At 43.7% G+C, this 16,046-nt stretch overlaps 1 protein-coding gene across 9 annotated transcripts in view; it reads left to right on the forward strand.

Annotated features, from left to right (window-relative positions):
• The window catches only part of Dab1 (DAB adaptor protein 1), a 1,105,478-nt gene that overhangs the window by 291,346 nt on the left and 798,086 nt on the right, over positions 1–16,046 (forward strand). For 8 of the 9 annotated variants that reach the window (XM_087214676.1, XM_087214681.1, XM_087214675.1 and 5 more), the window contains exon 2: positions 15,365–15,528. The gene's annotated coding sequence lies outside the window, so the exon portion shown is untranslated. Of the gene's footprint in view, positions 1–13,810; positions 13,889–15,364; positions 15,529–16,046 lie in introns of those variants that run through there. The other variant, XM_087214668.1, reaches the window with a different exon arrangement.

The following is a 16,046-nucleotide window of genomic DNA, read 5'->3' on the forward strand; positions in this document are numbered from 1 at the left end:
TCGGCTAGGTCCAAGGAATATGCCATGAACTGGAAAATACAGTCCCTGTCCCCACAGAAATGGTCAGCTGGCAAGGAAGGGCACTGACCAAGAAAATACAAAGGAAAGCCTGAAACCGAATTGACTGGGAAGTCTGGGAAAGCCCCGTGCAGGAAGCAATATCACCAAGGAGACCCATCATGAGCCACCAGCCTCCCCATACAGAGGGGTTGAGGTTGGGGACTTAAACACTGACCCTGCTTGGCCAGGTGACAAAGGTCTGGAACATGTGAAGCATGGGTGGACTTCTGTTTCCCCATGGAGGAAAGACAAGCCACGTAGCCTCTGAAGAACTCCTGCAGCCTGGTCTGCTCCAGTAGCCCAGTCTTGAGCTGGCTCAGCTGCCCAGGCTGCAAGGCCCCTGTTGTGCCCACTCCCCATTACTGCCAGCAGCCTAACTCAGGTGTTCCTCGCCCTTAGGAGGCTGACACCCTGATAACAAAGCTCACGTTTCCCCAAAGTAGGCAGGTCCCAAATAAAGAGTCGCAGGTCCTCCCCTGAACACACCTGACATCCCACAGTGCATCCAGTCCACAGCCCAAGCATACCCCTCCATGGGCTGCCCACCATCTGGCCCACTGCCTGCAGCTTGCCGTAAGAACTCTGCTGTGAGCCTGTGCCCAATGGCCCTAGTGGAACTGACCCCCAAGCTAGCCTGAAATCCCTCTTGTAAAACTAGCCTGGGGAGACAGGACTTCCGGAAGCTGCTGAATGGTCTCCCATAGCAGGCGTGTGTCAGCGAGCTAGAGGTCGAGATGAGGTCCCCAGGGCAGCAGCTCTAGCTCTCTAGACTAGTGGGAAGCAGGGTCAGGAAGTGAGCACTGCGCATGGCAGAAGGGTTAGAATAAAGGAGAATGCTGGTATTGTGAGACTTCTGAACCCCTCCCCACTTTGCCCACCACTCACACTTTGGGTTAAGCGAGTCATGGCCTCTCCTGGGCTCTGGCTTCCTTTTCATGTGAGGGTGGCTGTGGTAGTCTGTGATGCATGTGGCCTGGGCTGGGGAGCGGTGGGGATTGAATCCTGTCACACCTGCCGTATCTCTAACTGCTTTGACCTTTATTCTGCCAAACCTGTCTGCCCTCATTATTTAACAGTCTATACATTAGGTATGATGACCTTCTATCCATTAGACAGAGATTTCCTGACGAGGACACAGAGAATTTGCTGAGGGCTTCCACATCTAGCAGTGGAATTAGATCACACATTTTTCATTTTGCCTCTAGGATCCGGAGCAATTTCCGTCCCTTTTGGCTTAGAACCTATAGACGTCACGCGTAGATGAAATGAGGGAAGGGCTTCTGTTTCATGAGGGAATTTTTTTTTAATCACGTACTCTCTATTCACGACTTCACAAAAGAAAGAAAGGAATAAAATTCACACGTTTGCAAGAAACTGCTGGCGTTTTTGAATATTTTTCACAAGCAAAGAAATCTGGTTTTAAAAAGTTAAATTTTCCACAAACAAGAGAACACGTTTATTGATAACAGGGATGAATAAACCACTAAGTAAATGTTGAGTAAGGTTTTTTTCTTTAAGCTTCATTCTTTTCCCCAGTCTCTGGAACAAGTTGATCCCTATCCCACCACACTTCAACCCCACTTTACCCCTCAATACAGTGGACAAGTGGGAAAAGCCTGGTTTATTTCCTGAGTTTGTACACACACACTTGTATGCACACACATAATTGTAGATCGGTGCCAGAAAAATAAAAAATCAGCTGGTTATATGCCCTAAGCTCTTGATGTGCATTAACTCATTTAATTCTACAACAGTATAAGGAAGTATCTCAAGATTTTAATGGTAGCAGGCTCACAAATGAGATGCATCAAAGCCCAGTCCACTTCTGCCTTGGGAAAAGCCCTTAGTATGCCTGAGCCCCAGTTTCCACAGTGTGCACAGTGGAAAAGTGGTGGCTACTTGAGGGTGTTGTTACACACAGATGGGAAGTCAGGCTTGTCTGGCTGCAGTGCTGCTTACTCTTAGCCACTCTCTGCCATCCTGGGTGGGGGTCAGTGGGCAGAGCCCAGGGGCAAGGGTCTGTGGAAATGAGTTTGTCTGTAGAACCTGCCATGAAACTCAGCTCTTTGCTTCCATCAGTTTCTTTGGAGTCCGTTCTTCCTGCATGGCCGGGATCAGATTGTCACATCAATTCCTCAGGGACCCAAAGCTCTGCTTTTTCCAGTTCAGTGTGCTTCTCTTTCCCTTCCCAAGGAAACTGGATACAGTGTCAGACACTCTCAGTAGCAAACCTGCTCTTGCTGTGTACCTTGACCAGCCCTTCCCAAGCTGGGCATCAGTTTTCTCTTCCATAACACACAAAGTGGCTGCACTGTCATCTGCCGAGTGGCTCAGACCCCACCTGCTCTGAAGTCCCTGCATTTTCAAGAGGGCTGAGAGCTGCATCTTCCTCCACCTTCCTGCAGCAGAACCCCAAACCTGCATTTCCTGACAGTTTCCATATTCCTGTTAGAACTGTTGACCAGGAGAGGACAAGGATCCTGTCAAGAGTCTGTGGTGGCCAGAAAAGGCATTGGCTGGGCAACCCAACCCTAAAATCTATGAGTTTTCCATCATAGGAGGTAGGAGGTAGGAAGTAGCTCTATATCAAGGAATTGACAAGATGTGATAATTGGAGAGACTCAGTGTTGCTAAACTGAAAATTTTGTGAAATCAATTGAGAGAAAAATCAATGTAAGATTTTTTTTTTCCACAATGAAAAGACAAGATTTCTACACAGTTAAGAATCAGGGTGTGGTTCCCATGCTCTTCCTGTCTTGTTCCCCTGTTTCTGGGCCACAATTGTTCGTCAGGAATAATTAAATATTTTCCCATGGGCAACAATTATTCGCTTAAAATATTATGAGTAAGGAGAACACATTTATAATTACCTAACCTTTCTGAAGGTGAAAATATACATTATCCTTTGATAGAAGAGAAAAAGGAGTTCCTAGATATGCCAGCGCCATACTCCATCCATCCTGATTACACTAATTGCCTTAAGGGAGAGAATAATACTTGTCTACACACCAGACCTTCCCTTTCATTTTTTGTAACTTTTAGGAATCAAATCATGGTTCCCCTTTCTTGTTTTTGTAAGTCATTAAATAGCCAGCCTGTAGCTATTAGAATTGTCGGAGAGCATCTTTGAATTGCCCCAATGCTACGATATAATGAGAGTGTCAACGAGTCTCTTTTCTTTGAAGTGTGTTTCATTGTCTGCCACATAAAGACACAAACCATGAACCCAGTATTTCATATTTTCATTGGCTTCCTTATATTTTCCATAAATTCACACACAGTCAAAACAAGAAAAAAATAATCGATATGAAATAAAATAAGAAACAACAAAATAATAATCACAATAACTAACACATACTGAGTTAGGCTTTCGGGATGATTTAGGTTTACTAGTCTCATGTCATAAATTCAACACTCTCCCTTACAGATGAGAGAACTGAGGCCCAGAGATACTAATTAGTACTTTGCTTGGGTAAGGCATTTATTAGTACAGCTAGTGAGTGGTAAAGCTAGAGTCTGGTCCAGAAACTGTCCTTTTAACCCCTACCCAAAAGCCTCTATCAAATGTCTCTCTGTAGTTGTTTTGGTCCACTATTTTTCATTCACTGGCAAAAGACACATTTTCTATAAAATACTTAGCAAAGAGCTGATTACAATCATGCTTTCATGGTAGAGCTCCTATTTCTGGCTTGTTTGGCCTTACTGTTAGTTCTCAAGTCTACCACCCTGCAGTATTGATAGTAAAAGTAGCAGTACTACTTTGTGAGTAGGTACCCTGGACTAAGTACTCATTTGGGACCTTCCCTTCCTTCCTCCACGGGATGCATGATAATGATGCAGTTATCCTTGGCTCCCTAGTGAAGAAACTGAGGCCTGGAAAGGTTACACAGGCTACAGGTTCATGAGGTTACCCAGCTAGTAATCTGTAAAGCGGGACCTCAAGGCATGTGCCTATCTCGCTTAGCCAGTTTTAACCCACACAGTGTGTGCCAGGGCCTGTTCTTAACTCAGTAGATCCCTACTGGGATTAAACTTCATCCCTCCCATGAGCCCGCAGTGCGGTAGACTCTCACAGGAGTAATAGATGGCATAGCTACCTGCATACTTTCTTCTCAAATATTCTCTGTCTTATTCTAGGGAAATAAGAGTTCTGTAATTCTTTTGAGGTTTGGTAATTCTTTCATAGGCTCTGAAGTTGCCTAAAGTCTTGTTGAAATTCCGTAGTTTTTTGAAAAGTAGCAATGTGCCTATTTGCACTTGCATACATCACTGGTACAGGATATCTCAGAACTCAATTCCTGTCTCTGATTTGGGTTCTGTTCTCCATAGCAGCACAAGAAGGCTCTGTGTGCACTGCTAGCTCATCACCTGAAGGTTGCTGGGAATGCTACAGCATTTAAAATGCAGGTGTCTTCTTCTCAAGGAAGAGCTCTTTCTCCTTATCTTGCAAGTGTTGTAGAAGCAGCTGTACAGTGGTTAAGGCCACCTTCTACAGCCTAGTGTGGAACCTCAGTCCCAACACCAACCAGCTGTGTGACCTTATTTACCGTTTCTCAGCTTCCACCTCTACCGTGTTGGGATGATGCAATCACAATACCTCCTGTATCCTATAGTCAAGGTGCCAATGCCAGGACCACGGACCAGGGCACTTGGGCTCTGTGCAAGAGTGGGCCATTGTTACTGGTGGCCGTTTACAGACTTGAATTTCACTTGTACTTTGAAAAGGACTTTTTAAAAAAAAAATAGCTCTTCACTATTTCTTTTTTCCAGCTTTCAAAGGGTCACAGTGCTTTTTAATCTTCACTCTTTGGGATTATATGCAGCCATTCTGGTAAAGATGTGAGTGCTGTGGCCTTCTATGGTCGTTGCCAGCATCCCAGCCAGCTGAGGTCTGCATTGCAGCATCTTGCTATAGTCGGTCTGGGCCATTTCTGCAGGTTGTCTTTAAGCAGTGTGATGGAGCTCATCATCTAAGCAGGCTGTAAAGTTCTAATTGGTGCAGCTGATAAGCCTCTCCCCAGTTCTACCCTCACAAGCCCTGGGGTGTTGGAGGTCCGCACTGCAGAGGAAAATTACCTCCTGACTGATCCCTTCCCTTTTGCTGCTGCCCTTACACACTTTTCTCCACAGGGCAGCCAGGCTGATCTTTTCAAATGCAAATCAGATGTGATGGTTCAGCTTAAACCTTTGCAGCCTCTTCTTCCTATTGCCCTAAGACTCCAATCTCCAGGGTCCTTCTTATGGAGTGTGAGGCCTCTCATGTCCAGTGCCAGCCCGCAGTCCTCCCCTACTTCCAGAAACAGGCCAGCGTGTTCACCTGTGTGAGTCCCTCTGTCTGGGACATTCTATCTGGTCTACTGGCAGAGCCAGCATTTCCCATCCTATGGGCTTAGTTGAAGATCTCCCTTCCTTTGCACACCTGCCCCAGCCACCTTACCCAAATGAGCACATGCATCCAGCCCACTACCCTTATTCCTTGTTTTATCCCACTTTCCCCTTCACAAACTGCTGCTCTTTTTTATTTCTCGGCATACTTTCTTGTTTCCTGCCAGCCTTTCCTTCCAGAGAGTCTTGCTGAGGGCAGGGAGCAGGGCTGTGTGGCTCCTGCCTGTGTCCTGAGTATAGACACGGAGGATCCCAGTCAAGTTCACAGCGATCAAAGGCTGTCTCAGCTGCCTCTGCAACATCTGCAACCAAATTCTCCATTTGATGCTGGCTCTGCTCTAAATGCCATTTGCTGATTTACCTGATTTGCCTACTTTCCCTCTAGAAAGTAAATCCAGTCTCAGACTGGATTGCTAGTCAATGACTGTGATCTTCATTGTAGATTTCTTTCAAGCTCCTGAATGGGAAAGGTAAACATTCTCTTTGGAGTTTTCCGTATGTATCTCTGAAATACAGTAAGTCCTCAACTTAGGAACGAGCTCTGTTCCAGGAGAATTATTTCTAAGTCGAATTCTTTTGTAAGCTGACAAAGTGAGTCTTAGACAGTACATCTGTGAAAGTTCGCAACACAACTGTGCAGAAGACAGGGACTTACGATATAATATTCTCCTGATTGTCTTAGGGTCTTTTGTGAAAGCACTAAGAATCTATGAGGATTGGGTAGAGCTGTGTTCTCCATGGTGATCCTAAATTTGTGACATCAGTGTCTCTGGGACTAGGTCAGTGATGACAAATCTTGTAGAGCTTTCAGAGATAACAAACAGCCTGCTGCAGCATGCCTGTGATAGGTTTGTGCTCGCTGCACTAAACTGTTCAGTTAGCGGAGCAAGAACTCTGGGGTGAGGCTGCAGCCAGTGGTTGCACAAGACCCCAAGGTGATTCTCAGGCTAGCTAAAATTTAAGAGCCACTAAAAAGAGCCATTGTTGTCAGGGAAGACTGGAAAAGTTGCTAAGTTATATGAATACTTGTGCAGTCTCAATGATTTGGAAAGGTGTGATGAACATCTGCTGTGTGCCAGTAATTGCCCAGCATGCCTGGCGTTCAGAGTCACACCAGACAGGGTCCCAGTCTCCAGGGACTCATGGGCTCAGAGGGGAGACCAGCAAAGAAACAGTGTATTACGAGCTACTGCAGTGCTCATTAGAATACAGGAAGCCAGGAATAACTGCAGAAGCACAGGAGGGACTCTTATCAGTTGAGTCTTTGAGAGTAAAGTAGAGCAAAGGTAGAAAAATGCAGACTTCAGAGACAACATGTCCAAGTCTAAGACAACCTCCACTCTTTTTCACCTGGGTGATCCTGGGGTAAGCTATTTAACCAATCTGTGCTCCAGTTTCCTAGCTTAAAAATGAAAATGATAATACAGCTAGTAATCTGGAGGGCTGCTCTGCTGCTTGGATAGGCTAATAAATGAACAGCCCACCAAACAATGCGCTTGCACACAGTCTCTCCACCCCACCGCCGGTTACAGAATCAGAACCTGTGCGTTAACCAGATCCCCAGGTAATTCTATTCTGGAAATTTTTAAAAATTGAGAGGCACAGGTGTAGACTGGTGGTTCTGAGTCCTGGCTGAGCAGATCTGAAGAAGGAAAGCAAAAGCAGAAGCTCTGAAGCGTAAGATAGGATCCTCTGCTGGTCTCTGAAGTGGCACTGGGGATTTGAGACAGTAAGTGGTGGAGGGCTGAACCTCTTCACAGCTTGGAAGGAGGGAAGCTTGGGCTTTAGCCACTTTGTATTAGAGAAAACGCAACCTGGTGGCCATTAAAGACCAGGGAGGAGGGACAAGCCGAAGAGGGAGGTGAGGAATCTAAACACAACTGCCCCAGAAGAGGTTGAGGTAGAAGGCAGTGAAGGTGGGAGGAGGAAATGGGCTTGGGATGACAGGAAGGGAACTCAGGCAAGAGGGACTAAACAGAGAGAGGAAGGGGAGAAGAGTTCAGTGCGACTCAGGTTTGGAGCATCTGTGACTGTGTAAAAAGCTGTCTTTGTAACCATTTCCTGGTTTTCCCCTGGACTGGTTTTCCCGTCTACCCAGTGAAAGACTGTTGTTAACTTCCTAGGAATTTCTTGCAGGGAACTCAGAGAGCATTTGGCACTGCTTCCTGCCCGACAAGGGCTTGGGAACAAAATGTCCTATCTGATCCTGGGAAACATGGTGGTGTTCTTCTTTCTTCATCTGATGTCTCTACAGTCTGTTCAATTACAGCAGAACTTCAGTTTCCCAGCTCCCTTAAGGAATGAATCACTCCATGTGAACAAAGCTTTTAGCTGCTCTTCTTTGTATAGGAATATTTTTTTATGATATATTTTAATGCATTTGTTTAGTGCTTTTTAAAAGCAGGGGGCCCCTTTTAAACATAGAATTGACATGGAATCCTAACACATACGAGACAATAAAGAGCGTTACTTTGGTTCAAGAAGAGAGAGACCCAAGTTTCCTGGTCTTGTCCTTTAATTTATGCTTGACTTGGTCCCTGAGATTATTCCACTTGGAGCCTGTTGAATCATTTTTAAACTAATATTTTTAAAGAAACTTACTCTACATCACTGACTTCTTAAATAAAAGAACCAGCTGTAATTTTTTTCACAACTAGCACTTCATTATCAAAATCATTTGTGATATGATTGAATAGGCACAAGTAACTTCCAGTGAAAGTGACAGACACCTACTCTAATTCATGTAGGCAAAATTTTGACTTCATTGGCATTTGCAACTAAGAAGTCCAAGAGTATGGCTGTTTATCAAGCTAGGTCATATCCAGCTACTAAACTCGCTTCCTCGGGGTCATTCCCTTTGTCTGTTGATTTTTCCTGTCTCTGATATAAATGAGTCAGCATTTAGCTCTAGCCATTCTGGCTAAAGGGAGCTGTTTACATGCAGTAAATATAATTTTGGTAGTTCCAAGGTAAAGTCCTTTCCAGATCTTGATCCAAGAAGAGCAAAGGCCTTTGTCCCCAGTATCCATGTATCTGTCCTTGCAGAGGATCTCTTATGTGATCAACATATGATGATGTTGCCACTTAAAGCCAGTTCCTCTAAAATCCTGTAGGATGGGCCAGGTGGAACAACTGTCCAACTGCTGAAAGGATGCTGTCAAGAATAAGTAATACATGTCCTCTACTTTAAAAAAAAAATCACTGAATTCCAAAGGTATGCTTGGCATTGTAGCAGAGATCAAAGATGAAAACAGAAAAATATTCACCATGGAGGCAAACAGGTGCATGTACAAACCAAAGATTCACACAATGTGAGAGGGGCGGTGACCACGGGGAACACACCAACAGTTCTGAGAGATGTGATCATTGGCTGAAGAGAGGAGCAGTTATTCTTACCAGAGGAAATGAGGAAAAGCTTTGCACAGCAGATAACCTGTGCCAGTATTTGCACAGCAGACCAGGGGAAGACAGATCTAGTGGGGAGGAACAGAGCATGGAAAGCCATGGAGGTATGAACGGGGATGAGGTGGTCAGAGGTGGAAGGGTGGAGTCATAGATCTGGCAGCAGGAGAGGCTTCTCTAATCTACATATTCCCGCTCCCTTATCTACCACCCCTCAGAGACTGGAGAGATGGGGAATTGCTCTCTGGTGGCCCCTTCCAGCCTTCCCTCAGCACATTGCAGACCTACTGTGGCTCCATTCACTCCACTGGGCTGGTTCACACCCTCAAGGCCCTCCAGGCCACATCTTTCCAGTCCTTAATTACCACTTGCCCCTCCTACCCCACCATGGACTCCATCCCATCCCTTCTGTTTTCCACTTCTTATTTCTTGTATTGTTTTTCCTACTGTTTCTTCCATGCTTTTCCACCTTCTTTTAAGGAAGACCAGCACTTGGAAAGACCATCAGCTGATCAGAACATTCTTCTACTTCAGTGATTTCTTTTTCTCCAACCTGAGCTACAGCAAGATAACCTGAGAGTTTGTAGAAAATGTCCCAGGAGGGCCAGGGATTTAGCTCAGTGGTTCAGGCACCTGCCTCACAAGTGCAGGTTCCCCAGTTTGATCTCTGGGACGCCCCCCCCCCCAAAAAAAAGAAAAAAGAGAAAAAGAAAATGTCCCAGGTGCAGGCCCAGCTCACAAAGAGAGATTCCTGCAGTCAGGGGTGGAGTCTGGACCTTACCAATCTGTAGAGTTCCCAAGGTGACCCCAGTATTTCCTGAGTTTGGGAAGCCGGGCTTCCTGGATGCCAGAGTGCCTCCTGCACTCACTGGGGATGACTCTGTGGCCCACTTGCCCAGAGGTCCTAGCTACTGTGGATACCAGCGGTCTGGTCCCTTGATAACCACTAAGACTTTGTTGTACTAAGGTTTCATGACATATTCTTAGGCTTGTTACACTGTTGTCTTGTTAAAAAAAAATTATGTTTTAGTCTTCTTGGACACCTTTCTTTTTTTTTTTTTTTTTGCAAATCAGTGTCAGATACAGAAAGGAACCTGTCACTTGAGCAGCATATTCAGTACTTTTAAAGGTCAAAGACCTCTCTGAAAATTAGCTTTTCAGCTGTTGAAATACATTAATTTGAAAACACAACAGAAAATGTTGTCTTATGGTGTGTGCTATTTATGCATATAGAAGAGCCCATTAGATGTATTGATAACTGGGACCTCAAGCACCATTCACAGATTATCATGGCAACATGGTAGAAAAACCCTGGTAAATGCAGATTCCACTGGTGAGGAGTTGCAGAGAGAGCACTCACTAATAGTGTCTACCTATCACAGGTGCTGTGCTGCCGGGTACTTCATCCCAAATCCTCCCGATAACTGCACAGTGGGCAGCTCAAGCTCATAAAAAGAGGGAAACTCACCCCAGATCACACAGTTGCGAGTGCTAGAACTAGGTATGAATTCGGACATCCTCAGCTCTGAATGACACAGGGCTTGCCACCAGTGCCAACAGTGTCCACCGAGCACGCTCCATGGGACAGGGAACCGAGGAGCACAGGGCTGGCCTAACCTGGGCTGCCCAGAGTGCTGATTCCTTCTCAAAGAACATGCTGATTTGATGTCTGAAATATGATGGCTCAGGTTTATTTGTATTTTTTGTTACATGCTAGTTCAGTGTAATGTCCTTATTTTTCCATTATCTGATTTGAATGCATTGTATTGGAGGTTAAAAACAAGAATAGGTTTGTTTCTTTCAACAGTTAAACTGGAGAAGAGGAAAAGAATAATAAGCTTTTGAGCTCTGATTTCTTTATTTATATGGTGTTGTCAAAATAGAGGATTACAAATTCCCAATCACTCTCACCAAAAGATTACAAAGCATATTTTGTTCTTTTTTTTTTTTTCAGTTGGTCAAAAATTGTGTCTCCAAACTATTTGTTGTCTGGGAATAAAACTGAACTCACTAGCAAAATGTCTATTTTGATAAATCAGGAACAAAAAGACCAAAACTAATGACTTCCACAATGGAAGCTGCCCTGGGAAATATAATATAGAACAGTGGAGTCAGGGGCTTGTTTACCATGATTCTCTGTATCCATCTGATGGGGAGTACAAATAGGTTTCTTTACACAAAGGGACCCAGAGAATAGCGAGGCAGGAAATAATTGACTTGTCTTGGTATGTTTGTGAATGTGCATTTTTATCTGATGGCAAATATGCTGTTGGCCTTTGAGTCAGTCATCTACCGTAAAATATTCTCAACTTCGTATACACCAAGATAGTGTGCCCACCCCCAGTCCCAAAGAAAACATTTCAAATTAGCATTAATCATCCAGTGTCATGGTTTGGGCCCTATGGTGAAAGCCACCTACTACAGCTGAATGCCATCCAGCAGGCAAGAAGTGATTTGCAATATAATTTAAATAAAGAGTTAGATCCCTTCCCCACTCAGAACACACCAGTATGGAAAACCGATTGTCAGGCGTTCTGGTGATGTGCATCGACTTAGCTATTCACTCAGAAAATGAAGTTTCCTGAGACACCAGCACATTTAATTTATTTTTTCCCAGTGAAGTTAACTTCGTCTTGTAAAATACAATCACTATCCAAACTGCAGAAAACCCAGAATCATTAATTTTAATGCTTATAATGTAATGGAGGGAGATTATATTCATTTGGGATTTTTCTTTTTAATAGAATGTTTACTTGCCCCTCTCCTTATGCGTTAATTATTATTTTTTTCTCCATAATGCCCTGCTAGTATCCGAGCAGCCAAACTGAATGTCTGTTAATGTCCTGAATTTCAGAATTGCTGGTGAATCTAGCATTTTTGCAGTGTTTATGTCACTAACGCAAGAGCGTGGCAGTGAATATAAGACTGATAGGAGCACAACTGGTTCCCTACAGAGCCCTCCCATATATTTGTGTAAAACATTTAGTTTTCATAGTTTCTTTTCTAGCTTCACTTGTCAGATTGAATGACTTTTCCATGAATTATACAGTAGTAAATTAAAATTTGGTGACTTTCTATCTGTTATCATTCAGGTATCTACTTTTAGTTCATCACCATGTGAAGTTAATAAATACTTAGTGTACCCCATTTAGATCAGTATTGTGCTAAGTATTAGGAGTGAACCATTAAGATGCAGTCCCCATGTTCAGGGAGCTCACAGTTAGAGTAGGATATGTAACCAGGAGCTACAGCACAGGCACAATGAGATGGGTGGTTCAAGAGAGTTGGGTATAGAAGGTAATAGGGTGCAATGGAGGGAGCTCCCCTTGGATAGGGGACCATGAAGGAAGGCTTTGCAGAACAGAAAATGCTGTAGCTGGATCTTGGAGGCCAGGCCTTGAGTTAATTGAGTTGGCATTGGAATGGTGGGAGAGGGGAGAAAAAGACAGCTCAGGCATAGCAAAGCACATATGCACAGTGGAGATGAAAGCTTTTGATGGAAAAACTTATATAAGTGCCCCTGATTTATGGGAGGTTGCAACCCAATAAATCCACCTTCATTTGAAATTATTGTAAGTTGACAATGCACTGAAGCTACCTAACCTAGAGAACGTCACAGCTTTGCAACACAGTGGACTGAAGACAATGGGTTTGTTGCCCCTGGTCCTGTGGCTGATTGGGAACTACAGCTCATTGCTGCTGCTCAGCATGGAGAGGGACAGGGGAGGAAGAGAGAGAATTAAACCACATATTGCTAGCCTGAGAAGAGATCAAAATGCAAAATTCAAAGTACTGTATCTTTTAATTGCATATGCTTTTGTGTAATTACAAAGCCAAAAAGTCACTAATCTCATCATTCTAAGTCTGTACATGTTTTTAAAATACTAATGTAAGTTGACATTCGCGGAGCTCACCATTTGCCAGCAATTCTTATATCTGCAAACTCCAGCCTTTCACTGACCCTTTGAAGTGGGTATCAGCAGCAGTGCCCATTTTTACAAATAAATTGATGCTTCAAGTGATGTGGTAACCTACCAGGTATCATAGAGCTGGTAGCTCTAGGATCAACTGAAACCCAGATTCTTTGACTCCAGAGCCTTCAAGTTTAAATCTTATGCTCATGGCCTCTGCTCTCTTGAACCCTCAACCAGCTGTGCAGATAAGACTTGCAAATAGAGACCACCATGCATGACTGTGTCTAAGAGGGGACAATAATAGCACATATGAGTCACAGAAAGTGTTAAATGAGACAAGAATTATAGAAAGTGCTTAGAGGAGTGCCTGGGACACTATATGTGTTAACTGCTGGTATCATGATGATTAATGTCTTAATAACGTCAGAGTCCAATAGTACTTAGGAATCCAGTTGCAGGGAGTTCACTTTGGAGGGCAATTACTAATAAACACATTTTGGAGTTGGTAAATCTGGGTGGCTTAATGATGGAATTCTTGGACAAAGAACTTGGGGCTAGATGTGGTGGCAAATTCCTGTAATCCTAGCTACTCAGGAGCCTGAGGCAGGGGGACCACATGTTTGAAGTCAGCCTGGGAAACTTGGTGAGACCCTGTCTCAAAATAAAAAATTAAAGGGGGAGGTGTCCCTGGGGGTAGGTCAGTGTGAAGCCCTGGGTTTGATCAACCATGCTACACACACACACACACACACACACACACACACACACACACGAACTTGGGTACAAGGGGACTACTTCAGCAAGAAAGAATGGAATGATAGAATGAACAAATCCAAGCAGACTGGAAAATTTTAAGTAAATCAAATAGACCAATATGATTGAACCTCTATCTATAAAGACAAGCAGGGAGAGGAAGATCAAACAGGAAGGGAGAATTTGTTCACAACTGAAGATGTTTGTTGAGTGGCTGCCACTATTTACATTTTGTATGATATATCATTCTCATAAAATTCCCAGGGGCTATAGACTCCTTTTTTTCCATTTGAAGGTAATGAGGTTCAGAAGAATTAGACAACTTTCCAAAGGTTCCCCAGTTGAAGAGTGATATTGCTTGGGCTTGAACTCAGGTCAGTTTCTTGCACTGCTATTCTCTTTGGGCCACATCACACTTTTAGTTTGGTGCTTAGGATCTTTCTAACACATCGTCAATATTTATAGAATACTTTTTTTGAGTGAAAGTGATAGACAAAAAGTGAGAAAAATGTATAAACATATTCTTCTTCTTAGGGTTGTGCTTATCCATCACTAAAGCCCAACATTTCTCCAGTTAAATAGCCTGTGTCTCCTTTTATTAAGATGGAAAGAACTGGTCTCCCTATTTGATTTCCTATACACACATGCCCTCTCCCAGGTTGCCTGTTTGCCTGTACCTGTTATAACACATGCCAAAAATAATACAGCATCCCCTGAAATAAGACTTAACCAATAAAAGACTTGAAGAAAGAGTGCCAGGTGCTGGGGCTGGAATCCTGGCTCTACGTGTCTATCTGTGCTCACAAATGAGTTTCCTAAATTCTCTGTTTCTGTTTCCTTACCTGCTTAATGACAGCAATAATAGCACCCACACTGGTGGATTGCTGTTAAGAATAAATAAATATATACAAAAACTAAAATCTATGCTTACAAAAGCTACAAGCATTCATTAAATGTTAGCATTATTATTGTCACTGTTGTGACTTCTAGATCATGTCCCTTCAGGTAAAGAATTGTGATTGGCTCTGTTGGTACAGGTAGGTAGAAGTCCTTTCAGATACTTCTAAAGAGAGTGTAAAATCATACCACTTTTCTGGATGGTGATTTGATAATCTCCATCCAAATTTAACATAGACTTTTTCTCAGCGCAATATGTCCACTTCAAGGTATTTATCCTGCAGGCTGTTTCACACAAGTGAAAAGTGTGTAATTTGTACCTTTTGGATTTAGGCTTGTGTGTGTATAACCTAGTCCAAATTTTAAAAATAAAGAGTAAAGAGCGTGTCTTAGTCACTTGTGTGTCGCTGAAACACTGTAATACCTGACACCTGCAACTTAAAGGAAGAGAGATTTATTTTGGCTCAAGTTTCAGCCCCTAGTTGGCTGACTCCAAGGCAGGATAGCATGGCAAGGGGGCATGGTGGAGGAAGGTTGCTCATGGCTTGGTTGCAGGAAGGCAGAGAGTCAAGAGAGGGACCGGGAAGGAAATAGCCCCTTGCAGGCCACGCTCACAGTGACCTACCTCTTGGAGCCAGACCCCACCTCCTAACTGGAAGTCAGCTAGAAGCCATAATCACAGTCCAGTCAGGCTCTTGGGGGTCCTGACATATAAACCATAACGGTGCTGTGCTTTTTCATATCCTCCCATAGTTGAACACAGTGCTAGGCACAGAAACCCTAACAAATTCCCTTTCGTTTAGTCCAGGGCAGTTCCTGAGCATTTTTGTGCCCCACACCCATCCCCATTCACAGACACGCTTCAGGAGACCTGCCTCACCCCACCGTCCTGACCATACCCTCCGTTCTTCTCCTTTTGCTCTCGAAATTGACATATGCTTTCTTCGTTGCAGCTGTTTCCTTGGCTTCTCTAAATGACGATTCCTGACTTGTGGCCCTGGCAATCTCAGGAAAACATCATCCAATTTCTTCAATCCAGACCCCAGGGGTCCCCTTTTCTCCAGAGTCATCTCCAGGCAGCTGGGACACGTTGACTGAACCACTTTTGAGGACACTTGTGAGTAAAACATTTGATTCTTTCGAGAAAATAGTACCAATCATCCCCTTGCCCTGCTACCCTCCACTTTTGAGTGTGATTTTGCTTTTTCTCCAAAGCTATTTCCAACTCTCTTCCTTTCCGGACAAACTGTGGCCCCGTGGTTAATACTCGCAGATTCCTTATTGGTTTAATCACTAACTTGTTCGAGGAGGTGTCACCCAGCAGAACCTGAGTGCAGAGAGCTCTCGCCTTTGTTCTCCTGTGTGGTTCTATTCAGGCCGACTTGTCCCTGATGTAGACCAGAGACTAAATGGATTAGAATAAAACCAATTTAAGAGAAAAAAGAAATGTTCACAGGAACAGAAATAGAGAATCTTGCTATCTTGGCTGCTTAAGATCTGCAGACCTCACCAAGGAATTTAAAAAGTAATGTTTCTTATCATAAGCGACAGAAATATGCTGCTTTCTGCATCAATAGATATGAAGATTAAAGGATCTGACTGTATTAAACAATTTTGCACAGCATCAGGCACTCT

Source organism: Heterocephalus glaber, unplaced genomic scaffold (genome assembly GCF_053883595.1).
Source record: "Heterocephalus glaber isolate CG9 unplaced genomic scaffold, H.glaber_assembly_v1.0 deba00001447, whole genome shotgun sequence".
In the NCBI taxonomy this organism is placed as follows: Eukaryota; Metazoa; Chordata; class Mammalia; order Rodentia; family Bathyergidae; genus Heterocephalus; species Heterocephalus glaber.